The sequence below is a fragment of the Drosophila virilis genome, chromosome 2 (assembly GCF_030788295.1).
Source record: "Drosophila virilis strain 15010-1051.87 chromosome 2, Dvir_AGI_RSII-ME, whole genome shotgun sequence".
NCBI classification, from domain to species: Eukaryota; Metazoa; Arthropoda; class Insecta; order Diptera; family Drosophilidae; genus Drosophila; species Drosophila virilis.
The window spans coordinates 3,049,648-3,076,912 of NC_091544.1; the positions used below are offsets into that span (position 1 = coordinate 3,049,648).

At 36.8% G+C, this 27,265-nt stretch overlaps 1 protein-coding gene across 5 annotated transcripts in view; it reads right to left on the bottom strand.

The window, feature by feature from the left end:
* The window catches only part of LOC6635016 (sodium-coupled monocarboxylate transporter 2), a 43,910-nt gene extending 23,028 nt beyond the window's left edge, over nucleotides 1-20,882 (bottom strand). Inside the window, exons 1-2 of one of the 5 annotated variants that reach the window (XM_032438935.2) lie at nucleotides 20,682-20,882; nucleotides 18,464-18,513 (exon numbers count right to left, since the gene is read on the bottom strand). The gene's annotated coding sequence lies outside the window, so the exon portion shown is untranslated. Of the gene's footprint in view, nucleotides 1-1,821; nucleotides 1,950-18,463; nucleotides 18,520-20,638 lie in introns of those variants that run through there. The other 4 variants (XM_015169348.3, XM_070206874.1, XM_070206873.1 and 1 more) reach the window with 4 other exon arrangements.
* Nucleotides 20,883-27,265: the final 6,383 nt, after the last annotated feature.

A 27,265-nucleotide genomic window follows, 5' to 3' on the forward strand; every position in this document is an offset into this window, starting at 1 on the left:
CCAAGAATTTCAATTGCAAACTGGCAGCGGCAGCCAGACTTGAATTAATTTCTGCCCATTAATTAGGGGATAGCCTGAAAGTAGGCAACGCGGACACGCACACACATACACGCACGCACACACGCGCACATACAGTATAAACTTGTCGAGTGTAATTTGCGTTGCGCTTGGGACAGCAGCAAAATTCAAGCAACTTGTCATAATCAGAAGATTATGTTGCAACAGCAGCAGCAACAGCAACAAAGTCACTTAATAACTTGGAAAAGCGTAACAGCAATTACACAACAACACACACAACAAGGCACAACAATAAAGTTTGACAACAGCAGCTTGTGTGGCAACAACAACAAAGTCGGTTTGTATTTATGCTAAAAACGTTGCACGTCTTGATTGACAGCAGCAGCAGCAGCGGCAGCAGCAACTACCCTGGACTCTTGTGTTTGTGTATGTTGACGGGAAACGGAAGTGGTTCTTGTTGTTGTTTTTCTCAGGTCCCGTTTCGGTCACATCATATTTTACCCCAGCAGGGTGTTGTTTGCCGTTGTCGCCCGCTTTTGTTATTGTTGCTGCTGCCGGTTGCCCTTTGGCATTTCCTTGGCCACGCCCCCAAAACTCAGCTCGCATACGTAACGAATTCAAATGAAGTTGCCAGCAAAGTAAGTTAATTTGCATAGACTTCAGATTGTCGACATTTTAATTGTTGTTCACTCATTAAGACGCTTGTCTCTCAACATGAAACTTGCCAACAGCATAACCGAATTTTCCGGATTAAAATAAAAATAACAAAACAGAAACCGAAAGAAAAAAAAAACACTTGCACTAATAAACACAATTTCTGTCGGTGATTTACCCAAAATATTTGCCCAGCTCGCCTGTAGACATTTCGTACACGTTTTCGTCTTTGAAGGTAACGCAACGCTTGCTCAAGTGCTACTAAAAGGCTAGGCTAAATATGGAATATTCTCGTTAATATCGGAGAGTTCGGAGTGCTATTCAGATCATGTGAATTACTTAGTTTATGCGTGACATAACGTGATATATTTGGGAATTAAACTTCAAAAACATGGGAAGCTATTCTCATTGCTCAATTTTTAGTTATGGCTAGCTTAGATAAAATACTTGGTTTATGCAGTGCATAATCTGATCTTATTTGCCTTAAACTTATTAAACATTATTAACTATTTGAAGGTAACAAAAAGCTTGTTCAAGTGCTGCTAATATGCTAGCCTAAATATAGAATATTCTCGTTAATATCGGAGAGTTAGGAAAGGTATTCAGATCATGTGAATTACTGAGTTTATGCGTGACATAACGTGATAAACTACTTGGTTTATGCAGTGCACAATCTGATATATGCCTGAAAATTATAAATTATCCTTGACTAATGTACTTTTGTCTTGGAGATCACTCGATTGCCGTTCGGAAAGAAATTATTAGAGTTCTAAATCAAATTGATCATGAGGGCATCTGATTATCTGAGTATAGCTGCCGAACCGTATCGTAAAGTAGGTGACCTGATGCTGCTCAGTTGATGGTCGTTTATCAGGGCTGACATCGGGTTGTAAACCTCCTTTTAAACGAGCACCAAAAATAGACTATGGTCAAATTAAAAGCAAACCGAAACAATATTGCGTTATGAGTTATCGTATGAACGAGAACTGAATCACCCAAAAATTAATGTCGACTTGTGCCACATGCGCTAAATGCTAAATGGAATAATCGACAACTGTTCAAACAGGTAGGTAATATGACGATATGGTAATCGCTGACTAAATCGATCAATTGAAATCTCGTACAATAGCTTATACAGTGGGCACTCACCTGTTAGAGTGTTATTTGTTATATCTGGCACTTTTGGGGTTTTTCCTTTGAGCTTAATACGCACTCCGGGAGTCTGTTAGTCGCGACCTTACGGTTACAAATTGAAAATGGAATGACGCTGTCGGAATTCCAGTTCCGTATTTATAAGACGCCTAGGGCTTTATGGTGCCTCCGGCGTCGGCCGACTCGCGTAATTTACGGTGAAAATATTTATACAAATATATACATATACATATATACAAATATGTGTTAGGTACTGTGACAGCTGATTTTAGCAGCTGTTTTTCTGGTGAACAATCTTTTATCGTTTGCCTTTTATGATTCTGCATTAGGCAATAAGTTAACTGGAATCTTACCAGACAACTGGCAAATGTTTGCCCATCTATGAAATCATAAAAAAGCATTTAATCTCGCATCATTTGCATGTAACCACAAGCTGATATGGCGGAAGATTGTATCTACATTTTTTGACAACTGAGTCTCGAAATGCAACGGAAGTGTTTTTTTTTGTTTTGTTTTTCTTTTTCACAGCAGGTGTGCTGTTGCCGTCATAAAGTATACGCAGCGTTATCACAGATTACTTGGAAACTCGCTGGACTTATCTCAGCGTGTGGCTCATTAATCTTGAATGAGAAATGTGCTGACCCTGTCAGACTATGATTTGGAGCCCGGCACATATCCTTCATTCGGCAATTCGTTTTGTTCGATGAATTGCTGCAGCTCTGTAAAATATTGGATTAGCTAGCAGTCTGAATCGGAGCTCTTGTAGCATAATTTATGTGCTACACTTCAGCTTATCGTAAAATAATGAGCCATAATTTCATTTGAAACAAAAGTTGTAACTCCATAATTTTAAGTAATGCGCTCATTTTTATATTTTCCAAGTGCGAACTTCATAAATTTTCATTAGTAACACATTGTACACAAGCCGAAAATAATGCTGTTGGCGGGCAGCTTAACGCAGCCTAACCCAAATTCCATAGAATTTATGGGCCAACTCTCGAGTTTTAGGCCAAAGTTTTTGAGTTTATTAAAATTAACGTTGCGCTAAAAGGTTTTTGCATTTGCAATTTTTGATTTCAACTTAAACAGGACTTCATGTTACGTCAACTCATAAGCAAACAAGAATACACAGTCAGCAATTGTTGCTGGCCAGAAAATAAACAAGACAGTGTATAAATGGGGAGTACACGACTTGGAGAATGACCCTGAATCACCCAGTTTCCATTATAAACATTCTAGTTTCCTTTTATAAGAAACCTAAAAGCATTTCCCTTGCTCCTCGCTTGACGCTGTGCTTCTTTCTTCGTTAGACACACAGCTATAAAATTGCGTGATGTGTGATGAACTTCGGTACTTATAGTCTGATCATTTTGTAGAGGCTTGTATATGGCATACAAAAGGGCTTACAGTTCGAAATTTCCTGCCTTTTAAAATTCCTTTTCTTTTGATTTACAATTTTGCGCGCAATTTTGGTATTCATAAAGATATATATATATATATATACATATATATACACGATATATATATATATATATATATATATATATACACGAGAAAATACGATGCCGGAATGGGACCTTTTCAAATTTTCGACAGTTTGACATGGCTAGATCGGCACAAGCTTATCATCCTGATCAAGAACATGTGCATCGGTCGGCTGTTACATACACTTGAAACAATACAGTATACCCTGTCTAAGCATATGCATTAGGTTTGGGGTACAAACATCACAGAAAGCAACAAAAGACAGCAGCTGTTGCTTCGTCTGCGTCATAAGTTGGCAACATGAAGCCGTCACATGCAAAGAATTTGCTTGAAACAATGGCAAATGTTCTCTTAAATGTTTTGCCAAAATAATAAGAGTTACTGACGCAAACTCTCCAAATATTTAATTTAAATAATCGGAAACTGATCTCACCTAACTGCTGCAGCATTGTCTTTTGGCTAGCGCAAAAATTTATATTTTTCTTAAGATAAGCTATGGAGGTTGCGTAGTACGCTATATTGTTGTGGAATTCTGCTTCCATAAAAAAAAAAAATTGAATTACGACTGTGACATTTAGCAGCTTTGAGATTTACACAAATGAATGTTTCTGTGCTAAAACACTATAAAGATAAGCCCGGCAGGCAAACATGTAAACATTCTAGTTAAATATTTATATACTGCTTATTTTAGTTACCTTTGCCAACTCTGTCGAACGTATTATAAATCATATTTTGTTTTGTTGTGCCAACTTATTATCGTATGCTACCTCAATACCCATTGCTAATATCGATTACGGATTGTAATACTATTATGTTATCTGTAGATATATAAAGTCGGGAGCTCCCGTATATGGAATACCCTGAACCCTCTGTTACCAACACCAAATACAGCTCGCGCTACGAGCTCGTTTGCTTTAGCAGGAATACAAGTAAATTGACAAATAAAGAAATAGTCCCTTCGACGGGACTCGAACTCTTAATAGACCGCCGCCTTTACTAAACAGCTAAACCAACAACTTATTGATACTAAAAAAAAAAACAATTTAAATAGCAGTACATATGCAGCACAGAATGCAGTACAATTGCAATTGCAATGCTATTAATAGAATTCAATAAAGACATGCGTGAATGTGTGTGTACACATATAACCACACATTGTCTTTAACAACTTTTGTGCTTCTTAACTGATCTTTATGAAATTTTTAACAGTAGATCTTATAGTGCTATGGAATATTTATATCAGTCGGCTATACAAATTGGTTTATTTACTTGATTTATAGCTATACGCTTTTAGCGGGGGGAAATTGGCGATAGTTATAAAATGAAAGATACTTGATTTGAATTTTTACTATTCTAGAAGCGACATGTACAGTTTGGTGACTGCAGACGAGAGAATTCTAAGATTCTTGCGTTCATACTTACGGACGGACAGTCGGATGGACGAAGATGGTCGGACAGGGCTGGATCGACTCTGCTGATCAAGAAGAGAGGCTCTTTTAGTTGAATCGGAATACAATATTATTTATCGATCGGTTAACAATAGAGTTCGATTATCTGGCTACGCTCATGTGGCTTCTAATCGCAAAAGTCAAGCTCTTAATTGACTTGGCAGGTTGTTTGTTTAAGCTGCTATTAAACGGCAAACTTGTTTCTACTTGTTTTTTAATTGGTTTCAATTTTTGATATTCAATATATAATTAAATCGCTCTGTTCAATTTATCTAAAAGGCAGAAGAAAGCATCTTCGACCATATAATCGGGCTTAGCGTCGATTTGATTAAGTCATGTTCGCCTGTTCGTATAATTAATGTCATTGCAATCATTTTTCATTTGAGGTGAAACCTTGGCAATATTTAGTATTTAGTATAGATACAGCTTGAATATTCCGTATCATTGATAGACTTGGTATTTTGAAAACAGATTTTCCTCTTTGCGCGATTAATGGTCCATTTTAATGCTCAATGACATTCTTTGATCTATTTGATATATAATCTTGGAGATCATTAGTATTTCTATCTCTTTTTACGTCTTGACAATATCACAAAGTTATTCATCAAAGCATTTTCTATGGTATGGGGCCCAGGGATGTATGTGTGTGTGTGTGTGTAAAAGGAATCTAGAATTATTTCAAAGGTAGCTCAGCGTTGGGTTTAGGGTATCCTATAGTCAGGCACTTTCGTCTAGAGCACTCCAACTCTGTTATTACCCATTTTTAAACTTAACACAAATACACGCTTAAGTTAATTAAATTTGCATAAATATTTATTTATATTGGACTTAAATATGCTGCATTTGAAAGCATGATTAAAAATGCATGAGCCCGCAAAAAAGTTGAAGTTCTTTATTGCAGTGCAGAAGTGACGGCAAGGGGCGGGGAGTAGGGGTTGGTCAGCATAAAAGCCGAGTGAATGCGTTTTTTTATTTATTTTTTTTTTTGTAAAACCTCACAAATCAATTTGCAATTTCGCCCTCTCATTGTGCATATTGAAAACGCAATGAAAATGTTTTTATAACAATAGTTTCGCTGCGGTTTCTATTTATTTACCATAAAACAACGGCAAGAGCAACAAATGAAACTAATTGTGCACACTTTTTGCCCTCTCCTCAGTTTTGGCCATCATTGTTGGCTGGCTAACGAGAGCAGCATTAAATATTATAGAATTTGTGTTAAGTCCGGCAAATGTCGCTCTTTCGTATATACAATACATTTGCGTAATGCTGATATAAATAAACATGAACAACAAGTAGGATTTATCTGGCGAAATGTGTTCGACTGGAAGTTATCCTGTATAAAGTTTTTATATTGAATTTGTAAAATGCTTTGTCCTCTCGTTTTGGCCATTTTATTTGGTAGAGCGTACACAAAAATAAAAACAAAACTATACCATTTAATTGCGCACAATGTGAAAGCGAGGCGAGTTTATACGCAATTTCATGCATTTAACAAGTTTGTTTAGCAATTTATGTCAAGCGTATTTAAATTCATTAGCCAATTAAATAGAATTGTTTTGGCAAAACATTTTATGTGAATTTAAATGCAGTCAACCAATTAGACAGAAGGCTCCACATGTGAAAAGAGAACAAGGGGTGTGGTACGGCCGGGCGTTAAAAAATTTATATAAAATGCCATTAAAAAATTAACACATGATTCTGTTAACTACGCGCCAGCTGCCTGCCGAGCAGCTCTCTTCTGTGTGCCTCTTATCTCGGCTAGTCGCGGCTGGCACTTACCTTTAATTAAATAATTTATGCTAATTTTCTGCAACGTCGTTAATTAAATTTTAACTGCTTGCAGTACAACAACTTTAACTTTTGTGAATGACTAATTGCTGCCATGACGTCGTTGTGTTTAGACGTCTTTGTCGAGCATCTTGTTTGTGTTCAATTGTTGCTTTTCTTTTTGTTGTTATCATTAGCAGCTGTTATTATCACTTGCAGCTGGTTAATTGGTCGCACAAAAGAACAATCCAGCCAGCGAAAGTTCCCCCCAAAGATTGTTCAATCGAAATGGAGAGTGCCAATATTTGAGCTTGTCTGTCGCATATTGAATCGTTGTCGTTTACTTCTCTGTTCAGGTTAGACAGTACGTGTGCAGAGCACGAACAATTCAGGTTAGCCAAAAATATAGTTGATAATGTGCATTTTGTATAAACACAGGCATATAATTGGGTTTGCATGCTTGCCAAAGATTGTATTTCACATTTAATTAACTTTGAACCTAAACAAACAAATAACCAACGTGTGTCAGAGAGTTATGAAAGTTTATATAAGCTAAGTGTAGCTGAGCGTAGGTGTGTGCTTGAAGTCAATCATATTGCGATAACAACCACGCTTGACGCTAATTGCAAGAGTTACGAACATTCATAACAGATCCCGCAGCGGATGTCATATGAAAAAAAGCTTGCTATTTATTTAAAATGCACTCGATTTTGTATCTCATCGAATGAAATTAAACAAAACACAAATTGAGACAATGTTGGCTCACCCAAGGGCAGCAACAAGAACAACACTAAACAATCGTCTATTTTTATGTCAAGTGACTTTATCTTGTCAGTCATCGCATATCAGCGTGTTTTTCGCGTGTAAAATGTCACACTCGCCATTGAAAAGCCGTATATAAATTGTATTTTGCAGATAAAAAACAAACAAACAATAATAAAAAATGTCAAAAACTCATCACGTGAATTGCTAAAAGCATTTTGCCTGCCAGTTTGTGTAATTATTGGTTGCCCAATTTTCGATCAAACAATTCCACAATTAGAAAACAAATTTTTTTAATGTACAAATTTGATAGTTTCGACTAGTTTTTAAAGAGTCTTGACAAAAGCCCAATTAGTTGTAATCGCAGATTGATGTGCTCAGGAGATGCAAACAAATAATTTCTGTGAATTTAATTAAATTAATTGATTCAGTTACCTTGAATTGCCAAACATTTGAATGAAACAAATTTGCCCGACACAGATTACATGACAAAAAACAATATATTAATCATACGCCATAAATTATTTCAATAATGCTCTGCAAAATAATTGCTTCTCAATTAATTATTATATCGTTCTTTTACCAATAAAAAATCAGCATTCAATCAATCATCTTTCAACATGCGCTTGTATATAGAAAATAAACTTGATCGGGCTGATGGTTTAAAGTATCTGCTTTTTACTGTAAATTAAAACCTTTGAAATAATATATGTAAGCAAATACATTATTTAGTGCACCTGACATTAAGAAATCGATTGAACAGCTGTGGTTATAATTTCACTCGCAGGGCCTTGCTGGGCTTTTAAATTGTACCGATTTATTTTATTAACAAATTGAATTCTCATGTTTGCTTGTTATTCGGCATGGGCAGTCGACTCTCTGTATGGGCTGTCAAAAATTCCATACGCGGGCCAAAGGCATTTCAACGGCGAACCACTTACAGCCACCGCCACGGCTACTGCAAATGCAACTGTCACAGCCATTGGTAGTGCAATGGCACACCAATGAGCCCAAAGCCCTCGCCACTGTCGAGGCTAACAAAGTGCGGACAACCGCCGTCGCACAGTGGTCACTTTTGATTGTATCACAGTTTAAAAATCAATGACTGATGTGGCCTAATAATGTACATTTTTACAGTAGAAGGTGCGTATGCTTATTTTTGATAAGTTCAATAAAAGACATGAAGTCTGCAAGCACTACATAAATTCATGAAAATCGTATAGACAGGTGATAGTTGCAAGACATCGTGAGAGTGGGCTAAAGAGACAGCTCTTTTATAGCTAAAGACAAAGCTTTAAGGATGCTTGACATTTTGAGAATCACATAGAAAGGCGAAAGCTGCAAGATAGCGTGCGAGCGAGATTAAGCGTCAGCTCTTTGATAGCTAGTGAAAAAGCCTTATTGATGCTTGACATTTTGAGAATCACATAGAAAGGCTTACTCCTGCTTATGCTGTTACAAATATATTTAGCGTCCACTGTGCGTGGTGCATTCGCCGGGGTTAAATTGCACTTGACTGATTTTTATTGTGACAAGCGCACGCTGTTCAGCAAATTAAATGCCCCAGCCACAATAATAATAACAACAACAACAGCAGCAACAACAATAATAACAAGAACTGTGCTGCTATGTGCCGCACTGACAAGCAATTAAATGCGTGTTGCAAATGTGGCCAAGAGCATCAGTAGCAGCAAAAAAAAAAAAAAAAAAAATTGGTAATTGCTACAGGATTTTATTGCGGCTCAAGCTGTATGTTATCCTGGCAGTTGCACTCCCCTCGCTGATTCAATTGACGTTGTACTATATGAAATTGTAATTTGCCATTCGTTATTAATTTTTTTTAATGGTTCCATATTGAAATATTGAAAGATACGACTGATAAACGCGGCGTGCAGCGCTATTTATTGCTCTATTTAAAGTCTATTAAGTATTAATAAGCGCAAACTTAATTATCTGTTTAAATATTCAGTTTACATTGGAAAATCAGCTGACTCCCTTCTCAACCTTTCTGTTTAGACAGAGAGCTTTGAAGAGTGCTCAAAAGCAAATGTTATTTGCTTAATGCAAAAACTTGTGCATGTTCTATGTAAGCTGCATAAGTAATCCACTATTTACAGCGTTTGCAAGGCTTTAGTTCGGCCTTGAATGAGGCGTTGGCCAAATAATAAAAATATAAAAGTCATTTAACGCATGGCAGGGATTATGGTCACATTAAGAATGTAATTAATTTAAATGCATTAAAAATGCAAAGTGCTACAAAGAAAATAAATAAATAACAGCGACGCAACAGCCACTGAAAACTATCAGTGGTATTTAAAGTGAAAAATTAAAAAATAGCATATAAATAATTAAATAGCAACAATAATGCAACATCGCCCAACGACTGGCATTCATTTTTCGCCACCTTTTTGCCCGCCGCACCCGACAAACGAGCTGCAGGAAGAGGGCGTGCCTCTTTGCTGTCGCTGCCAGCTGATTATTTATTTTTATTTATTTATTTTCTTGCATATATACATATATATATATATAGAGTGTGCACTGCCCGGGCCTACTGCCAGGCCAAGTTCTGCTGCCAAGCCAAGCCAACGGCCAACAAGTACAACAAGTACAGCCACACACAGATTGACATAAATAAAATGGGCAACTGTGTGCTGTGTGCCCGGCGAAGGAGCATGAAAACGATTTTAATCCAGTCTGCAAAACTGAAAGAATGCACATTTTTGACGCACCGAATTCGAAATACTATACCAAATGCACATCAAAATATATATATATCAAAAGTTTCGAAAAAACAAAAGCTTGGTTGCACAGCAAAGTTCAATAATAAGGAATAATAAATATTACGAGCATTGGTTATAATATGAAATTCTCTTAATATCTGAAAACCAACAAACTACATTGTCTATCGTCCAAAAAATCAGTTGTTAATAATTTCCCGACTCTATTAATAGTAGATCTTGCTCTATAAATCCAAATTCTTAACTCCCTGTTGCAGCTTTGACTTGTTGGGAATTACAAGTGTCAAGCAACGATAGAGTAAAGCGACAGTTGGGTTCTGTGTTCAAATCCCACCAGATTTATTTATTATATTTATGTTTTGTGTTTTATTCATATTTATATTTAAAGTTTTATTAAAATATTAAATTATAAAAACTCAAAAGAAATTTAGCGTTTAGCTTTTTCGCCACAAACAGCTGAGCATAGTTAATGGCATCGTCTTTTTGTTAGAGTATGCTAAATAATATTTTCTTGGCTGGCCAAAGGGCAGACAGAGCCCAGCTATGTAAGCCGCCGTGGTGGTAAAAGCAAAACGAAATCCGAGAATGAAATTTATCTGCTGCGATTTATGGTGCATGTTGGGCCGCATACAACACAGCGAGCGTAGGGTGTGGCAGCCTCGTTGAGTTCATAAATAGCAATGTTGCATGCAACATGCACTTGCCGCACACTTGAGGCCCCCAGTTCAACTCAGCTTGAATCGACCAGACTCAGCTCGGTGCAGGCTCTAATTTTTATGAGAATCTTGCGTGCCGTGCATTCTATAAGGCTACAAGGCGTTGCCGTCATGTCAACGACAACACCGCAGCACTTGTGTTCAGTCAGCGGCAGGACTACTTTCAGCTTGATGGCATTATGCAGGCAAAATATACAAACTACTTTATCAAAATGCAAAATGCAAACACCCAACAGTGCGTACTGCATATTACACATACGCCACGTGCGCGGTTTTCTAAAATTAGCTCTCGCACAAAAATGTCGACTGCAGACTACAAGCGCAGCTTACAATAGCTTGTGCCAAGTAATACGCAACAGCAGGGCTGCCCGACTTAAAACTACCCTGTAAACTGTTTGAGGTTATCATAGCTAGTGCTATTAAAAATATAAATAGTTTATTGCTGTATTATATAAATAATAATTATATTAGTTATAAAGGCGTAAGGCATTAGCTTGCATTGTGGGCCGAATAAACGTCATGAAAAAAGTTTTTAAGAGAAACTTGATGAGAATATCAAATACCTTAAATGTTGCCTCACAGGCTCTAGGCTGTTGTCTAAAACAAAAAAAAAAAAAAAAAACAAAAAGTAAGGAAGTATCCTTAAATAAAATAACCCTTGTATACATGTGGCTTACAGAATTGCAGATATGTGAGCAGAAGTATAAAGCCCCTAACTGGAGATAAACGGAAATATTTTTAATGAAAAAACTCATGTTTCGACACATTCTGTTCATAGAGCTATATATGACAGGGTAGTCCGATGCGTTGGGAACTAGTGAAGCTAGAAACCTATAATCTTTTATAGGGTATGCCCTAAAGTTTGCAAAGAGACAGACAGACGGACATGACTATTTCGACTCGTCTGTTGATACTGATCAAAAACTTATGTAGTCTTCTTCGATGCGTTACACATTTCACGACCAACTTAAAATACCTTCTCTAAGGGTATACAAGGGTAAAAACAAAATAGTGTGCAGAGAGACGTACAATCGGCCTTTGTTGTTGTGTGTTGCTAACAAGCAATTCAATTAGTTGCCGGCAGCAATAGCAACAGCAACAACAATTGCAATTGCAATTGCAATTGCAATCATCTGCCTAGTCACATAAAGCAAAGCCAATGCCAGCCTGATAACTTCGGTGGCGAACTTTAGCACAAAACTATTCTGCTGCTTTTTGTTGCTATTGAGGCGCACTCCAAGAAGCCGAGCGAGTAGCTCTAGGTTGCAGCTGAAAGGAAGCCAGAAAGGCGGACAGGAATGGCAAATCGGCGCTGTCCCAGTTGCTTGTTTGATTTGGCTGGTTGGTTCGTTGGCTTGTTGGCTTGTTGGCTGCTTGGCGTGTTGGCCAACAAATTGCAGCCACAAGAAACGGTTTTTTTTTTTTTGGCTTCCGACTTGTTTGTCAGTGCTTGCTTGCAGCTTTCATTGATTACTTTGTTATGGATTTGCTACGGCTGATTTGGTTTCGACAATTTCTGCTCCACCCTCGGCCAATTTCTTTGGATTACGGCAACAACTGCAGCCTCTGATTGCGGCAATCATAAAATGGCGCCAAAAGTTTGCACAATTTTATATTCAATAAACACACTCAGCAGCCCTTTTGGCATCAATGCCATTTCGCGTCGACAAACGCAAAGGATATGCAAGACTATTGAATCGCAATAGTTGCTGCAATGCCCCAAAATGCATTCAAATTGTTATTGAGCAACAAATTTGCTTCTATGCTTTTTCAAATGTCTTTCCTAAATAAATGATTCGACCATAAAAGCGCAATTAAAATGCAAACCATGCAGCGCTTTATGATTAGAGACGCGCTACAATTTCGTGCACGTTCCCGACTCGGACTTCAAAAAACTTTTAACTAACTGCTGTATGTGTGCTGGGGGCGTGGCAGGGGCAGTCGGAGGGGGCTTCCCAAGTGGCGCATGGAATAATTCAGCGAGGCGGAATATATATAATCATGTTTGGAGTGCACTTCAAAAAAATTACTTGAACTTTTAATAATACGCACCAAATTAATTATACAACTATTGATCTATTGATATATACGCAATTGATATATGAAGGACTGACTGATGTGTTATCAATGAGTCAAGCTCCGCTAGAGACTGCCTCTGGTTTCGATAGTCAGACGAAATTCAGGGAAATTAAAACTCCAAGTGTTCATAACTTGTTGGAAAAACATAAAATACAACGCAGAATGTGACGTCTTGACTCAGCGATAATTATGTATCTTAGGGTCGGACCAGCTAAAGAGAGGTCGCTGGTCGCAGACTTGATTAAGCACGAAAAAGAAGAACAGAAATGGGTGCTTTTTATACAATGTTATTATTATATTATTATTTATTTTCTTTGGTCCTTTTTTTATATGTATGCATTGGCAATTTCCACCTAGTTAGGCACAATACATATTATTTTTAAATATTAATAGGTGAGAACTTTTAACTTCTTTCATATGGAATGATGGAAATGCCTAGAGCTAGGCAGCCAGAAGTTGGAGGGAATTAAAAAAAGAAAAATTAAGTGCTACCAAAATTTTAAAAAGATTGCCTTTGATCAGAGCAAAGCCGCGTAATTTCTGCTAGAGCATATAATTTATGTAATAATAAACAATTTGTTTATTAATCAAGTATTATTTATGCTAAATCTTCACAATAATTGAACTGATAATCGCATCTAATGAAATTATTGGTGCTTATGAATTAAATACCTAAATACATTTTAGGGACTTACATTTTTGTATTTAATTTATTTTTTTTCAGTGCATTAGTGCACTCAAAGATATAGCTGGACAAAGGGGTTGGGGGCTGTAGAGCTTAAGCCAAATGGCTGTGGCTCAACTTTTTCCAAATGTAGCTGAAATGACAGCCAACAACAGGCAGAAGCAGAGGATGCACCTTGTTGGTCTGTTGTCGTCGTATTTATCACTGCTGTCTGCGAGCGCCAGGTAAGTGGGCGGGGCGTGCTCTGGCCGGAACTTGACGCAGGTCAGGTAACAAGGTGCAAGCGGGGCTTTTTTTAATTTGTGGCGTTTCCTAATGTTGTTGTTGTTGTTGCATTGGAACAGGTTAAGTTGCAAGACGCCCTTTGTGTGCATGTGTGTGTGCCTGTAGTGTAGTTCAATGCCCGCCAATACAAATGCAGCTCTGGCAAATGCATTTTTATTGAATTGCATTGATAATTGCTGGGAACATGCATGTTGCAAAGTTGCATGTTGCATGTTTGTTGCTGTTTTACAGTCGTTCGGCTGTTCGTTTGTTTGTTCGATTGTAATTCGATTTCTGTTTGCATGTTTGCACTAAATGCGCGCTGCTATTTGGCCGAATCGATTTGCAATTCAATTTGGGTCATATGCAATCAATCAGCGAACTCTTTTTAGCAGTCGTTGAACTTTGTCTCTTGCGATTTTCTATTGATTAGTCAGAAGTGGCTAGCATTGGGCACGTTCGCACTAATGAATATTCGAAACAAGTTTTTTTTTTATTTTGCGACACTTGAATTTGCATCATGTGACAAACAATCCATCAACAACAACAGCATCATCAAAGCACAGCATTTCGGCTATTAAAGTGCCGCGTTTAATTAATTATCTAACTAACAATGATATGGCAGATTTTTTAACCGGCTCATTTTAAGGTACATTTATGACCTTAGAAGCGGTCAGCGCTGTGGAACGCGTTTCAAATTAATTACAATTAGAGGTCTTTTTGTGTATTTTCAATTACAGCAGGTAATATACAAAATTTGTAAAAAAAAAAACAAGCAACAACAAACTACTTGACCAAGGTGTTAATGCTAACTGCTTTTGACATAATTTGCAGCTCGAACACCGTTCGAATCAAGAAATTGACAGCAACAACAGCAAAAACAATAGCAACAATTTGAACTGAACTAATTGTTTGTCACGCGAATGCGCTGAACACGTGATGCTTTCGCTGAATCCACTGGAAAGGGTGAATTGGGTCTGTGCAAATGTATGTAACTGCTCGAAGGAAGCATCGCTGAAGCTAAGTTCCTCTGGCCATATACACCTGTTAGCCTGTCTGTCCATCTGTTTACTCCGTCTGTAGAACACTAAAGCTAGGCCCTAGTATAGTATTTAAGTATATCCAACGTACGACTGGTTCATAATGTTCTCCCATATGCAGCTATTTACAGAGTAATAACACAGCGAAATATCGCATAGGTTATGCATGCTCAATGACATGTTTTGTCCCTGACATTTTTATAAGGATCTTCTTTTTTTTTTTAATTATTTTGTTATTGTTAATTTATATCATCTTTAATTTATATGATCTGACTATAAACAGTAAAGTTAATGAAATCAAAAAATGTTGCATTTTAAAACATCACATTTCTGTATTCCATTGGCAAGTTTGGTTTGTTGGTGGCAATGGAAAAAAATCCAACTGATTCGTTTAATTATAGAACGATTGTAAAGTTCCGCTTAGTTCCCGTCTCAGGGTAACTGCTAGTCGGTCACTCCCGATTAGAGCATGTTTGCTTGTTGTTTTTGTGCTTGTTGCTTGTGTTGTGTGCTGCCAACCTTTGCCGTGCTTGAAGTGCCATGCAAATTGAGTACTTAGCAAATTGTAGTAATTAAAAAACGCGCACGCAAAGTCGCTAGGTACGAAAAAGCGCGCGCGTTTTGCAAGCGACTTTTCGGTTGAAAAAATATTTGTGTGTAACAAAAAGGAATGAATGAATAAATGAATGAATGCACATTTATTGTACGTTTTGGTTCAAAATGGAAACATATAATCATTTTGTAAAAGCCGTCCATTATATGTAAATATATATATCAATTGCGTATCAATTCTTTTTAATTTTAGCGAAATATTATTCTTCAATTTTACAATTCCGGCTTAAAGTGCGCTGCTGTGTGTTTTTAATAGTTATTTCAAACAACTTTGTATGCAACAACTTTTGTTTATTCGAGCGGGTAAGTGGCTATAAAATTTGTACATAGTATATAAGTATAATCAGGCGAATGAATCATTTTATGACGCAAGCCTTGTATAATATCGGGATCAAAGATTGTGGGTCCGCAGTTTAAGAGCTCCGATCTGCTTCAAGCTTATACGTACAGCCATTTATAAGGTTTTATTGAATATCAAGTGATTCTGTGAAATACAACTTGTCGCAAATTGGCGGAAATAGCATGCGAACATGCGAATGAAAAAAATTATTTTAAGAGAAACTTTCTTTTTTTGAAATATTTGCAGCTTAAAGCAATTATAAATTGGAATCTGCAGAATTTCATTTTTAAGTAAGAGTGCTGTAATCGCTTTTCTTTTTTTAAAAAGTAAAAGTGCTGTAGTCGCGATTATCCGACTAGAAGATACCCTGAAAATTCTTATTACAAAACCAGAAGGCATTTGGCCAATGCTCTCGCTTTTATATCACCTACAAGGAATATAACTAGCATTATAAAATAGGAGAGAACGGCTATCTTAGTCACGCCGTAGATTTAATACCTTGGGAAGAGCATATGATATATATGATATATGGTCCGATCCAGCCGACATATGTACTGCGTGAAACAGAAAGACGGACGCGTCAAACTTTCATGACGATAGCTTTAAAACTCAGAGACTCGTTCGCAAAGAAACAAACAGACAGACAGACAGACGGTCATGGCTATATCGACTTGGTTGTTCATACTGATCAAAAATATATTTATATATATGTATGTATACTTTGTGAGGTCTGCAAAGGTATATAGATTTGTTGCACCTGGGATCGAACTCGAGCCTCCACGGAGCTGCCTTTAAATTGGGGCTACATTTCCAATTAAAATTGATGTTTCTCTAGTTCTTATAGGTTAAGAGATTGACGTGTTCATATTGAAAAGTCGACACGGTTAGTTCAAGAATATATATACTTAAGGGGGTCGAAGATGTCGCTGTCTGCCTGTTGTATACATTTGCATGTAACCATTATACCCTTCTTACATATTTTCCATATGTTCAGATTGTAAAAAATTATTGGTAATAAAATATTATCATTAAAAATAATATTTAAGCGTGGCGAAGAGTCTCTGGTATGGGAATTTATTGTGGAAAACATTTTTTTTCATTACAAAAATGTCCAGAAAGCTTAACAACATCCTGATAAGGCAATTAAATATAAATGTAGGAAATAAGATTGATTATTTTAGAGAGTGCCTAACTTTGAAATACCCTATATTCGGGTAATAAATAAAAATTAATAATAGGTAAATAAACAGAATCGATTCTAAAAAAAATAATATAAGGCAAATAAATAAAAATTCGGACCAGACAAACATTTTTTTGACTCCTTTTCTTAAACTATCTTAACTACTTTTTAAAAAAGGAATATAGGGCATATAAAACCATTCGGTGGTTAATTTAAAAAATGACGCAATATGAACATCAATATTTTATGCAATTTATGCATTCAATTGAAAGCTCATAAATATTTATACTTAATGAATGATGGTGTGAGTGTGCGTGTGTGTGTGTGTGTGTGTGTGCGACTGTGTATTTGGTTGGCTCCCTTCTGCTGTGGTATCCTGTCGCGGCTGCCCCTCTCCTTTGGCGGCTGCTGTCATATTTATGTAAAGGTTAATCCTGGTTTGACAAGCTGACAGGCTGACAGTGTTGGGCAATGTCACATAGTTTGACAGCGGACGGTTATAGTTAATGCGGCTCATTAAATGCGCGTTGCGTAAGCCTTAACGCAAATGCGTCTTTGACGTTGCACAAGAAAATAAATTCGTTGCATACTATATTGCGTGCTAATGTATTAAGGTGCGCCTGCTGGCAAACATAATAAGTACACCTGTTGCAGTCAGGTTGAATCGACTGCCCAATACTCTGCCTCGGCTTATTAACTTGACAGGCTTTGAGTTTTTTTGTACTCACCCATTTTCTTTATGCCCCATATCGTTTCATCTACGTTTATTTTTCATAAAACCAATATACTCCTTTTCACTAAGAACTAAGAAACCAGCATAAAAATGGTTAAAATGTAGATTTATGCAAATGTGCCGATTCGCATCCTGTCGACCCCACAGTCGCATTTCTGCATGCGCTCTATGTCAATGTGTTAGTAAACCCGCTAGTCAAAGTTCTCTATAAACTATGTTCTATCGCGCCTCCCCGCACTGCTGCCCCTGTGCTTTGTCGTGTCGTTCTCTGCCCACGGGCCGTCTGCGTGTCAGTTGACTGCCGCTGCCGCTGCTGCTGCCGCTGCTGCTGCTGACGTTGCTGTTGACGTTGCTGCTGCTGCTGCGCTGCCGTTGTCTCTTGTCTGTGTATTGAGTGTATTGCATTTAATATTTATTTGCTTTTATTTCTGTTCTTTTTTTCCCATCTTTCTTTTTCTTTCCTTGGGCGAGGAGCGCCAGCGTCAGGTGGAAGAGGAAAATTAAAAATGCAATTGCGATTAAAATTGCATGACAAACGCATTGCAAAATGTTTCATGCTTAGCAGTAGATGCCGTGAACGCACCCTCCCACCACCCACCGCACACACTGCTATCTATTCTTTGTCTGCAAGTGCATATAAGTGTGTGCGTGCGTGTGTGTGTGTGTGTGTATCTGTGGATGCCTTGAATAAATTTGCAAGAGTGTCGCCTGTTAAATGATTCACCCAATGCTCTAAGTGAGATTTCCCAATAGTTTCGCCAATGGCACATCATTAATTCACACTTACCTTTAATCCAATTCCAGTTTGAAATTAACACAATTTTGCGTTGGCTGCGTCTGGCGGGTTGGCAGAGGGAAGAGGTGGAAAGAGAGGATATACATATGTAGATTTTTGTTATATTTGATTGATCAATTAGCGCGTAGCGCACATAAAAATATTTTAAGTCACTTTGTTGATTCTCATCTAAAAATACATTTTCAATTTCACCAGACGCCAAAGACGTTGTTGAACAACAAATTTCAACTACTTATTTGTTTTGAATATAACAAAATTAATGCATTATTTGTTATTTGTATTTATTTATGCATCGGTCGGCCGTCTGCTGCCAGGCTGTGAGCGCAGCTGCGGCAAATGATTTCCTGTGCCAACGGCCGCCACACGTGACACGCCCACTGCCGCCCCGCGCCGTCTTCTTTGTGACGCCGCACAAATGCAATAAGTGATGAACAGCGAGCACAAAGAGCACAAGAAACAAGAGACAAGAAACGAGCAGCAAAAGGCAATCGCAATGACCGCAAATTATGTGACAGTCAGTCGGGCAGGGATGGTTGTAGAGAGGCGGGGAGGAGTGTGGAGGGGGGGGGGGGGTGCAACTTGATTAACCCCCCCTGACCACGTGACCGGCTAGTGTTGCGCTTATGCGACCGGCATCGTTCAGAATTTCGAATTTTTGTTTTGATTTCGATTTCGTTTTGTGTTTTTTATTTTTAATTCTTGTTTTCTGTTTATTTCTGTTTTGTTGTTGTTGTTTTTTATTTTTTGTACTTTATTTCGCTGCGTAATTCGCTGGTCGCCTGTGCGCGGCTGAATGTCAAATGATTTGCCAGCAAAATGTTTATGCTTTATTTATAATGTCACTAATTAATTTTCTCTATGAATTTTCTGGGCAATTGTGCGGCCAAAAACTGATGCTAATGCGATTGCGACCCCGCCGGGCTTGCCCGTCTGAACAAGCGATAATAATTTGCGGAAACAGACGCCCTTAGCAATTGACAGAGTTTTTGTTGTCGCTGCTGTTGCCGTGCACAGTTATTATTATTAATTAAGCGTGCCGTTTTTAAATAGTCAGGTAAACAAATATACTTGGGTATATTTACCCATTTCGGCATCCGGGCATCCTACTGCCCCACACATGGACCGGAAACTAAAAGAGATCTCGACTGCGTGAACCAGTCGCTGGTTCAATTCTATGGACTACGCTTGATTTGTAAAACAGAATTTATAAATCGATTAATTATGCTAACTTTGTAAGAGCTTCATTTTGTTGTTGTCTTTGCAACCCGTTCGAGTTGCTCAGGTGACATATTTAACAAAAAAAAAAAAAAATATTTAAACATAAATTAGTTAATTGATCTGCTTAAAAAATATTTCAAACACGTTTTGCATTGCTAATCAACTGTCCATTATGCTAAATATTAACAACAAAATAATGAATTCCGTTTCTTGTGCTTCTTTCACTTATATTTAAGAATTTTTAAAAGATTTGGTATTTCTAGCATATTAAGGCATGACATTTAAATATTTTATTTCAAAGGCTCGTCAAAAGTTTTTTAGAGTTAGATCGACCAAATTATATTGTGTTAATTTGCATTTTTGAATTTATTATTATTATTTTTTTTCTTGTTTTTCCGACATGCGTACAAAAGTCTGTTTGACCCTCGCTCTGGCTTTTAATATAACGATATTTTTAGAAACGTTTTTAGGTATTTTACAAAATTCATAAAAAATTTTCCACGTTTAACAATGTTATTGAAATGAAGATCGACAAAAAAATACAGAATTAATATGCATTTATGGAAATGTTATCATATTTTTTTTTATAAAAAAGTGTGACCCTCGTTTGATAAATTTGTTAGGAGTTAGGCATTTTGATAAAAAATTTCCCACTGCAGTTTTTTATGTTGGGCACACATTTTGAAGAAAACATAATTTGTTTAGTTGGCGGCCAAACTTTTCCATGGCTAATTTGGGGCGACCTTTGGGCGTTTAAAATGTTTGTCACGTAGCTGGCGTGTAGCATATGTAATTAGACGAGGAGGCCAAATGATTATTTAGTCCACGCTTATGTAATGATTAGATTTGACAGTATTTGAAGCATTGGCAGCAAAAATTATTGTGCTAACAGATTGCGTGCTTCTAATATGCAGCTATCGCTGCTCGCTTTAACATATGTTAGCTTACATTTGTAATCAATTTTAGAAATCTGTAGAGCAGATGTATTTACATTTTTAGCTGGCACGCGGATTTTTTAAACAGTTTCTGTTTTGTATTTCGCTTCTTCGAATATTTAAATGTTGTTGTTGTGGTTTTTTATGTTTTTTTTGTAGTATTTTTTTTTTTTTTTTTTTTGCTATTTTCACTTTTGTGATCGGACTGAAGCGCGCTGCGTCTTGCGTCTGCGAGTGCCACGACGGGTTTGTTGTCATCGGCGTCTGCGGCCGCCTCTTGGGCGGCGTTTCTGTTTCTGGCTCGATCTCGCTCGCGGTCGAATCGGCGTCGTTGTCAGGTGCGGCCAGAGGCCGTTACGTTTGCGTTAACGTCTGTCGTCGTCGTCGGTAGGTTCGCGTCTGACGTCGACGTCGACGTCGCAGTCAGCGTCGCAGTTGTCAGATTTTATTGTACAATAAATGACTGCACATCTTGGCAAATATGTACAGTGCGATCGGTCTACGAATTAGCTGGCGAGCCGGTTTTTGGGCCAGCTGTAGAAGACGCTTGGCTGGACCTGGACCTGGACTGTGGTGTCAATGGGCAGGCGGGCAGCACACAACTACAGCTGCACTTGGTCCCAGGTCTAGCATGAGCAATAGGCTTATTAACGCGAATGCCAATCGGCGGCTGCCCTTTGGACAATTAAGCAAATCGACAGAGTCAAGTGCATGACATGTGCGAGGCGGACTTATATTGGAATTTTTTGTGTTGCACATTTTTCATTTTATTTTTCTAAGTTACCCTTGCAATGTGAGTGGGGCAGGGTATATTAAGCAACTGCGATTCCATAAACTATATATATTCTTTAGCAGGACGACAAAATAAGAGAATTTAGTCATGTTTGTCATACAATCAGTCCATTCTGTACTTCTGCCAAATGTAGTTTCTTCCAATTTCAGAGCTATTTAAATTGATTTATTAAACTTAGACAGACATCTATTGAGCTACCAAATAGTTTCAAACTGTATGTTTTTAAAATTGTTTAAGTAATTGATTTTATTTAATGCATCTTAATGTAATTATTTTATTATTGTGTTTTTGCCCTGAAGTGCAGCCGAATTATATAGGTTGTATTTAAACAAAGTTGTCTCGAATAAAAATAATCCCGAACCTCAAGCGTGCCAAACAAATAATGAAAGGGTCGTCAAATCCAACATTATATATTCATAAATATTTAATTTTTTTAAAGATGTAATATATAAAAGTAATATATATATAAATATATCTGAAGCTCGACAGCTCGGATAACTTCAAGTCGAGCACTCTCCGCGAAACAATTTAATTTTAAATACAAAATAGCTTGGGTCGGGGAATGTACGGGCTATACCTGTTAATTATTGCGCCTCAGTCAGCTGCTGTGACTATATGGTCTCAAAAAAAAAAAAAAAAAAGGAGTCACTGCAACCACAAATATTTGCCATTAAACGCTTCGTTTTGCCTACCAAGTCGTTGACGTAGCAAAACTTTGCAACTTCTGTGAACAACTTGGCTGGCAACAATTTTCAGTCGGCGCACAAACGAATTGCAAGTGAATGCAAAAAGTTTTTGCATTAAATGCAAAATAGTGTTAAATAATTTCTGCTATTTTACGATCATTTTTCATGCCCTGACGCCTCCTTCTTCTATGTGTGTGTAAAAACGGAAGTGTTCCGTCTCCCCTCCCTCTGCCTGGCTGCCAGTCTGTCTGGCGCACCGCATACTTTATAGCCGGCGCTGGCGGGAACATGAATGGATTGCTGGTGGGCGGGGGAGTGGCGCCTACGCTGGTGAATTAGCACCCAACCGCATGTAGATTTGTTTGATAACAAGCCAAATACACACGCGCGCACACACACACACACACACACAAACACAAACAAGGGGCCAACAAGTGCTTGCGGTCTAAGGCTTAGTCGTAGAAGTGCAGTTAGATCCTGTCAGGCTGCGAATTTTATGCGAAATGTTTAGTAATTAGTTGCATCCGCCAGAGGAATTTACTTAACAGCGGCCCCGTCGACCGCAACACCCCAACAGCCCAATTCCAATCCCTTGAGTTAGTGCTGACAGCTCGAAAGAAAGAAAAGCCCACGCGTCGTATGTGTGCTTGTGCATTACTCATACGCAGCGGGAGCTCGCTTTGGTTGGCGCCAAACGTTAAATTAACTAATTAAAAGTTGCACAGCTATTTCTCTCTATCTCTCTCTCGCTCTCTCGCTCTCTCTGTCTACTTAGTTAACCGCGACCCTTGGCAATTATTTGCAGCTACTGTTTTAATTCAGCTAAAATATTTGCACGCACGCACATCGGGCATACGGAAGGGCTGTGGGCTGCCCGGCGCCACGCCCAACTCTCTGTCTGTCTGGCCGCCTGTCCGCTAAATGCATCAGCTTTGGCCAACAACAATTACAATTAACACTGTCTTGCATTCGCATTTGCTACTTTTGTCGTGCTCAGCATTTGTCGAGCACTTCTCAGTGCGGCACACTTTGCACCTGGGCTGGCATCACACGTGTAATTAGCACCTGGCTGTTTACCTATTTGGCTGCCTTGGCTAACTTTGCTAACTTTGGGGCTCGCGAGCCACAAGCCCCGCAATATGATTAATAAAGCTGCGCCTTGTGGCAAATTTTATATAATAATTATTTAATTACACTTAAAATGGTTTTCTTTTTATAACTGAAATAACGTAACTGAGCTGAAAATTTATTTTATTATTTTATAATTATATGGACAAGCTAATGAAATTTTTTATGAATTCAGAATAAAAGCGAAAGCAACGCAAATGCGAACAAGTTCATAGGTAAATGTGTATGGCCACGGTATTTTGATGCCAATTAACCAGAAGCTAACTATCGAAAAATAGGCAATTCTGTCGAAAATTTGCACAAAATGTCCACTTCATGTATTTTGAAGGAACAGATACTTTGATTAATCGAGAAGGTCAGGGTTACTAGAAGTAGAATCAATTAACTAGAAAGTTTGACGTCGAATATAAATTAAACAAATATTCCCCTTTCCCTTTTCTTACAATTAAAGGAAAATTTCTCTATAAAGCTTTTTGTTGTTTCATAGTGAAAATATAAAAGAAAATAATATTTAGATGAAAAATGTATCTACAATTACTTGCAGCTTTAATTTATGATTGATTATTTGTCAGCAAATGAAAAATGGGCAACTTCGACAAAAACTATATTAAAAAGCTGCCAGACTGAAGTCTAAGAGTTACTCTAATCATTTATGATTAAATTGTGCTGCTATCATAAGCATTATTATTACCAATATATGTTTATATTTAATATATCTATATATCTTCTGGTGCTAATGAGAAATCCAATTTGAACATCTGTCCGAGTTTTTCTTGCGATTTTGACCATATAAATTATAAGGAAATAAAGGTAGACTAATATCTGGATGGATCAATAGCTCGATGAATTTCTTTAATTTTGATCCATTTAAAAGCCATTTCTTTTTCATGTGCAAATGAAGAATGTATATTTATTTACAAGTACCAATCCTTTTGAAAGAATCGGTGGAAATTTTGTAATGGGAAAAATTAGTTTTTCAAGTTATCTTCTTCATTTACCAGCTTTATCTTTCATATCTGTATGCATATTTGCAAAAATTTCAGACATATGTCAATAACAGATATATGTCTTCGTGCCGGCGAATTTATATTTCAATTTATATATTTCAATTTAAAAACGAAAAATACAACTTAAAAGTCAAATATAACTTGTATTGAAAAAATTAAAAAAAAAAGTTGTGCGTTATTCAAAAGTTAAGTTAAAAAAAAGATATATTGGCACAAGCATCATTAATTAATTATAATCTGCGTTACATGTTTAACTTGAAATGTAATTAATAATACAAAAGACCCCAGCACTCGATTGAATTTCAAAGCTTGCACGAATTGCGCTCTGACTCGAATTCAAATGCGTTGTTATACTTGAATATTCCCGCAGCGCAAAAGTATGCTAAGCATTCCTTATTTTCATGCAGCCCCGCAAAGTATGCAATGCGAATTCGACTCACCTACGTTTCCATACAAAATCTTTTGGCCCGCCGACAGCCCTGGCAACAATGGCGTCAGCTGCGAGCCTGGCTGGATGGCTGCCGCTTATGGTTTACCGTTATGCCGCGCTTTTGCCTTTCTTACCAGTTTGACGGGCCCGCATTGTGCGAAAAATCAATAGCGACTAGCGAATTTGTTGAGTTTGCGTTTTTTTTGTCTGTGCGCATGTGGCAGAAAATGGCGCCATTTAATGGACGAGCTTCGCTTCAAAATTGAAATATTTCACTGGAATTTCTAAATTAAATGTGGTTTTACATACATATATAAGTATATTTGAATAAATTTATGTGTAGATTTTTCTTTTCTTTGGAGCGCACACTTTAACTTCACTTTTGCTGCTGGCATTAAACCTGACCTTTGGCTGTTGCGCGGCACAGCAACAGGGTTGTCAGGCCTTTGCAGGCAAATAAAAAGACATTTGGCGTGTAAAGAATTAAAGAATACCTTTCAGTGTTTTATTACATATTGTATTTTGGTAGTTTTTGTGTTTTTTTTTGTTTGTTTTTGTTTTCTTTCACTTAACGACAATAATTTTAAAACATTGTAATTATGTATTTTTGTTGTTTTTATTGTAGGTAGGTTCCATAGTTTGTAGCTTTAGCTATATTGAATGAGTTCAAATGAAGTCTCATGGAATTTGGATTACTCTTTTACTATTTACTGTTTACTGTTTACTGTTTAGTCGTTCTTAGTAGTTAGGCATTTAATTTTAAAGAATTTTTATTGTCCTTGAAATGGACACATTTTCGCTTAGCTAATAGTTAATTAATATATTTTGGTATGCCTTAAACAGCTGGCGTTCTTTATATGAATATGTATATGCATATGTATTTGTATATGTTAGTATGTATTTAGTTATATCGTATGGAGATGTCTTAGTATCTACTAGACCTTAGGAAAACCAGCTACATATACAATGCATATGGTATATGTAATTTATGTTTACATATGTTTTGCTTGAACTCGTCTGCCGAATATTTGAATGAAAATGCATATCAACAGAACGGAAAGTTTTTTAAATGCGTTTTAGTTTAGTACGTTTGTTGCTGAAGTTTACAAAATATGTTTGCTAGTTTTGTTTTGTTTTGTTTTTTTAGTGAGTGATGAGTTTTCTAGTTGCTACGTTGTTTACTTTAGTTGAACTATGATATATGAGCATCTAATTGCTAAAAGTTTTTAACTATCGTAGCTTAGGTTACAGCTGGGTCTGCGTCTGGCTTCGGGTACAAGTTGGGATTGTTTACGCTTATTTTATATAGTTTTCTTTTTTTCTTTGTTTCATTTTTACATTTATTTTGAAATACTTTAATTTCTTTCTGGTTTTGTTCGACTTACATGCGAAAATTCAATTCTTTGGTGGCTTCAATTTGCAATTTTTACTTTTGCACAATTTACATTTGTTATTATATTAAGATTTAAAACTTTGACGTTATTCGATAATAATTTTTTGTTAGGTATTTACAGGACTTAGCTGGCTAAAAAGTTTGGTTGCATATGCCCTTATTTTATTTATTTAAAGATTTTGTTGTTGTTTTTTTTTTTTTTTTTTTTTTGATTTAAGTATACTTGAGTTTTTTTCAGTTATAAGATGAGACAAATGATTCGAAAATAATGTCCAAGACGTTAAAAGGGGCTCAGATTTTAACGTTTTTGAACATTCGGAAAAATCATAATTGAATGTAATGTTCCATGCGTAACTCATAGCACCATGTTACTTCGTTGTTAGCCATATAAATATGTATAGTTTAGTCTAAATAATATTGTATAAAAAACAAAAGTCCACTCTATATAACAGCAACAAAAAGAGTAATAACAATTTCAATGGTTACTTGCGATTAATATATGTTAAATTGTTTGTTAACTTTTAAAACTACATTTGTTTTGTTTTGTTTTATCTCATAATACTTAGATATCTAAGATGGTTAATATGCAATTGTGCAGCAAATACTTATATTGTTTAATAACTAATTGGTATAGTTATCGTTATCGTTATCGTAATCGCTATCGTTACCGTTATCGTCTGTGTAGTATTATATATTTATATATATATATTGAATCTTTTGAGGGGGAGAAACCTTTGAAATACATACACTTTTCTATACAATTTAGCACTTAATATACAAAGTCGATTATTCTGCTATTATCAAAAGAACTAACTTTATTAGCTGTCAGGTTGGGTTTTTGGATTTAACGCGATTGTGGGAGATTCGGGTAACTAGGGATAGTTTATGGGAGTTCTGCGAGTACAATGTAGTGGAAGACTTCCGCTTAAAATGTAGGTAGTTAATTATTTAAACAGATTTTTCATCTTATCGAGTTTGATTTATGCCTCTGCTCGATTTATACCTTCTAGTTATACGCACACATATTCGTATCTTTTCTGCCGTTTATTGTGTTTACTTAGTTTGATTAATTACTCGTCGTTTAGAATATATTTAACTATAACAGAGACACGCACAATTAGAAGTTAAAAATTTGGTTAAACATTTGATTTTATGCAACTAGAAATTATGCTAAATATATATTAACTACTTATAAAAGTAAGT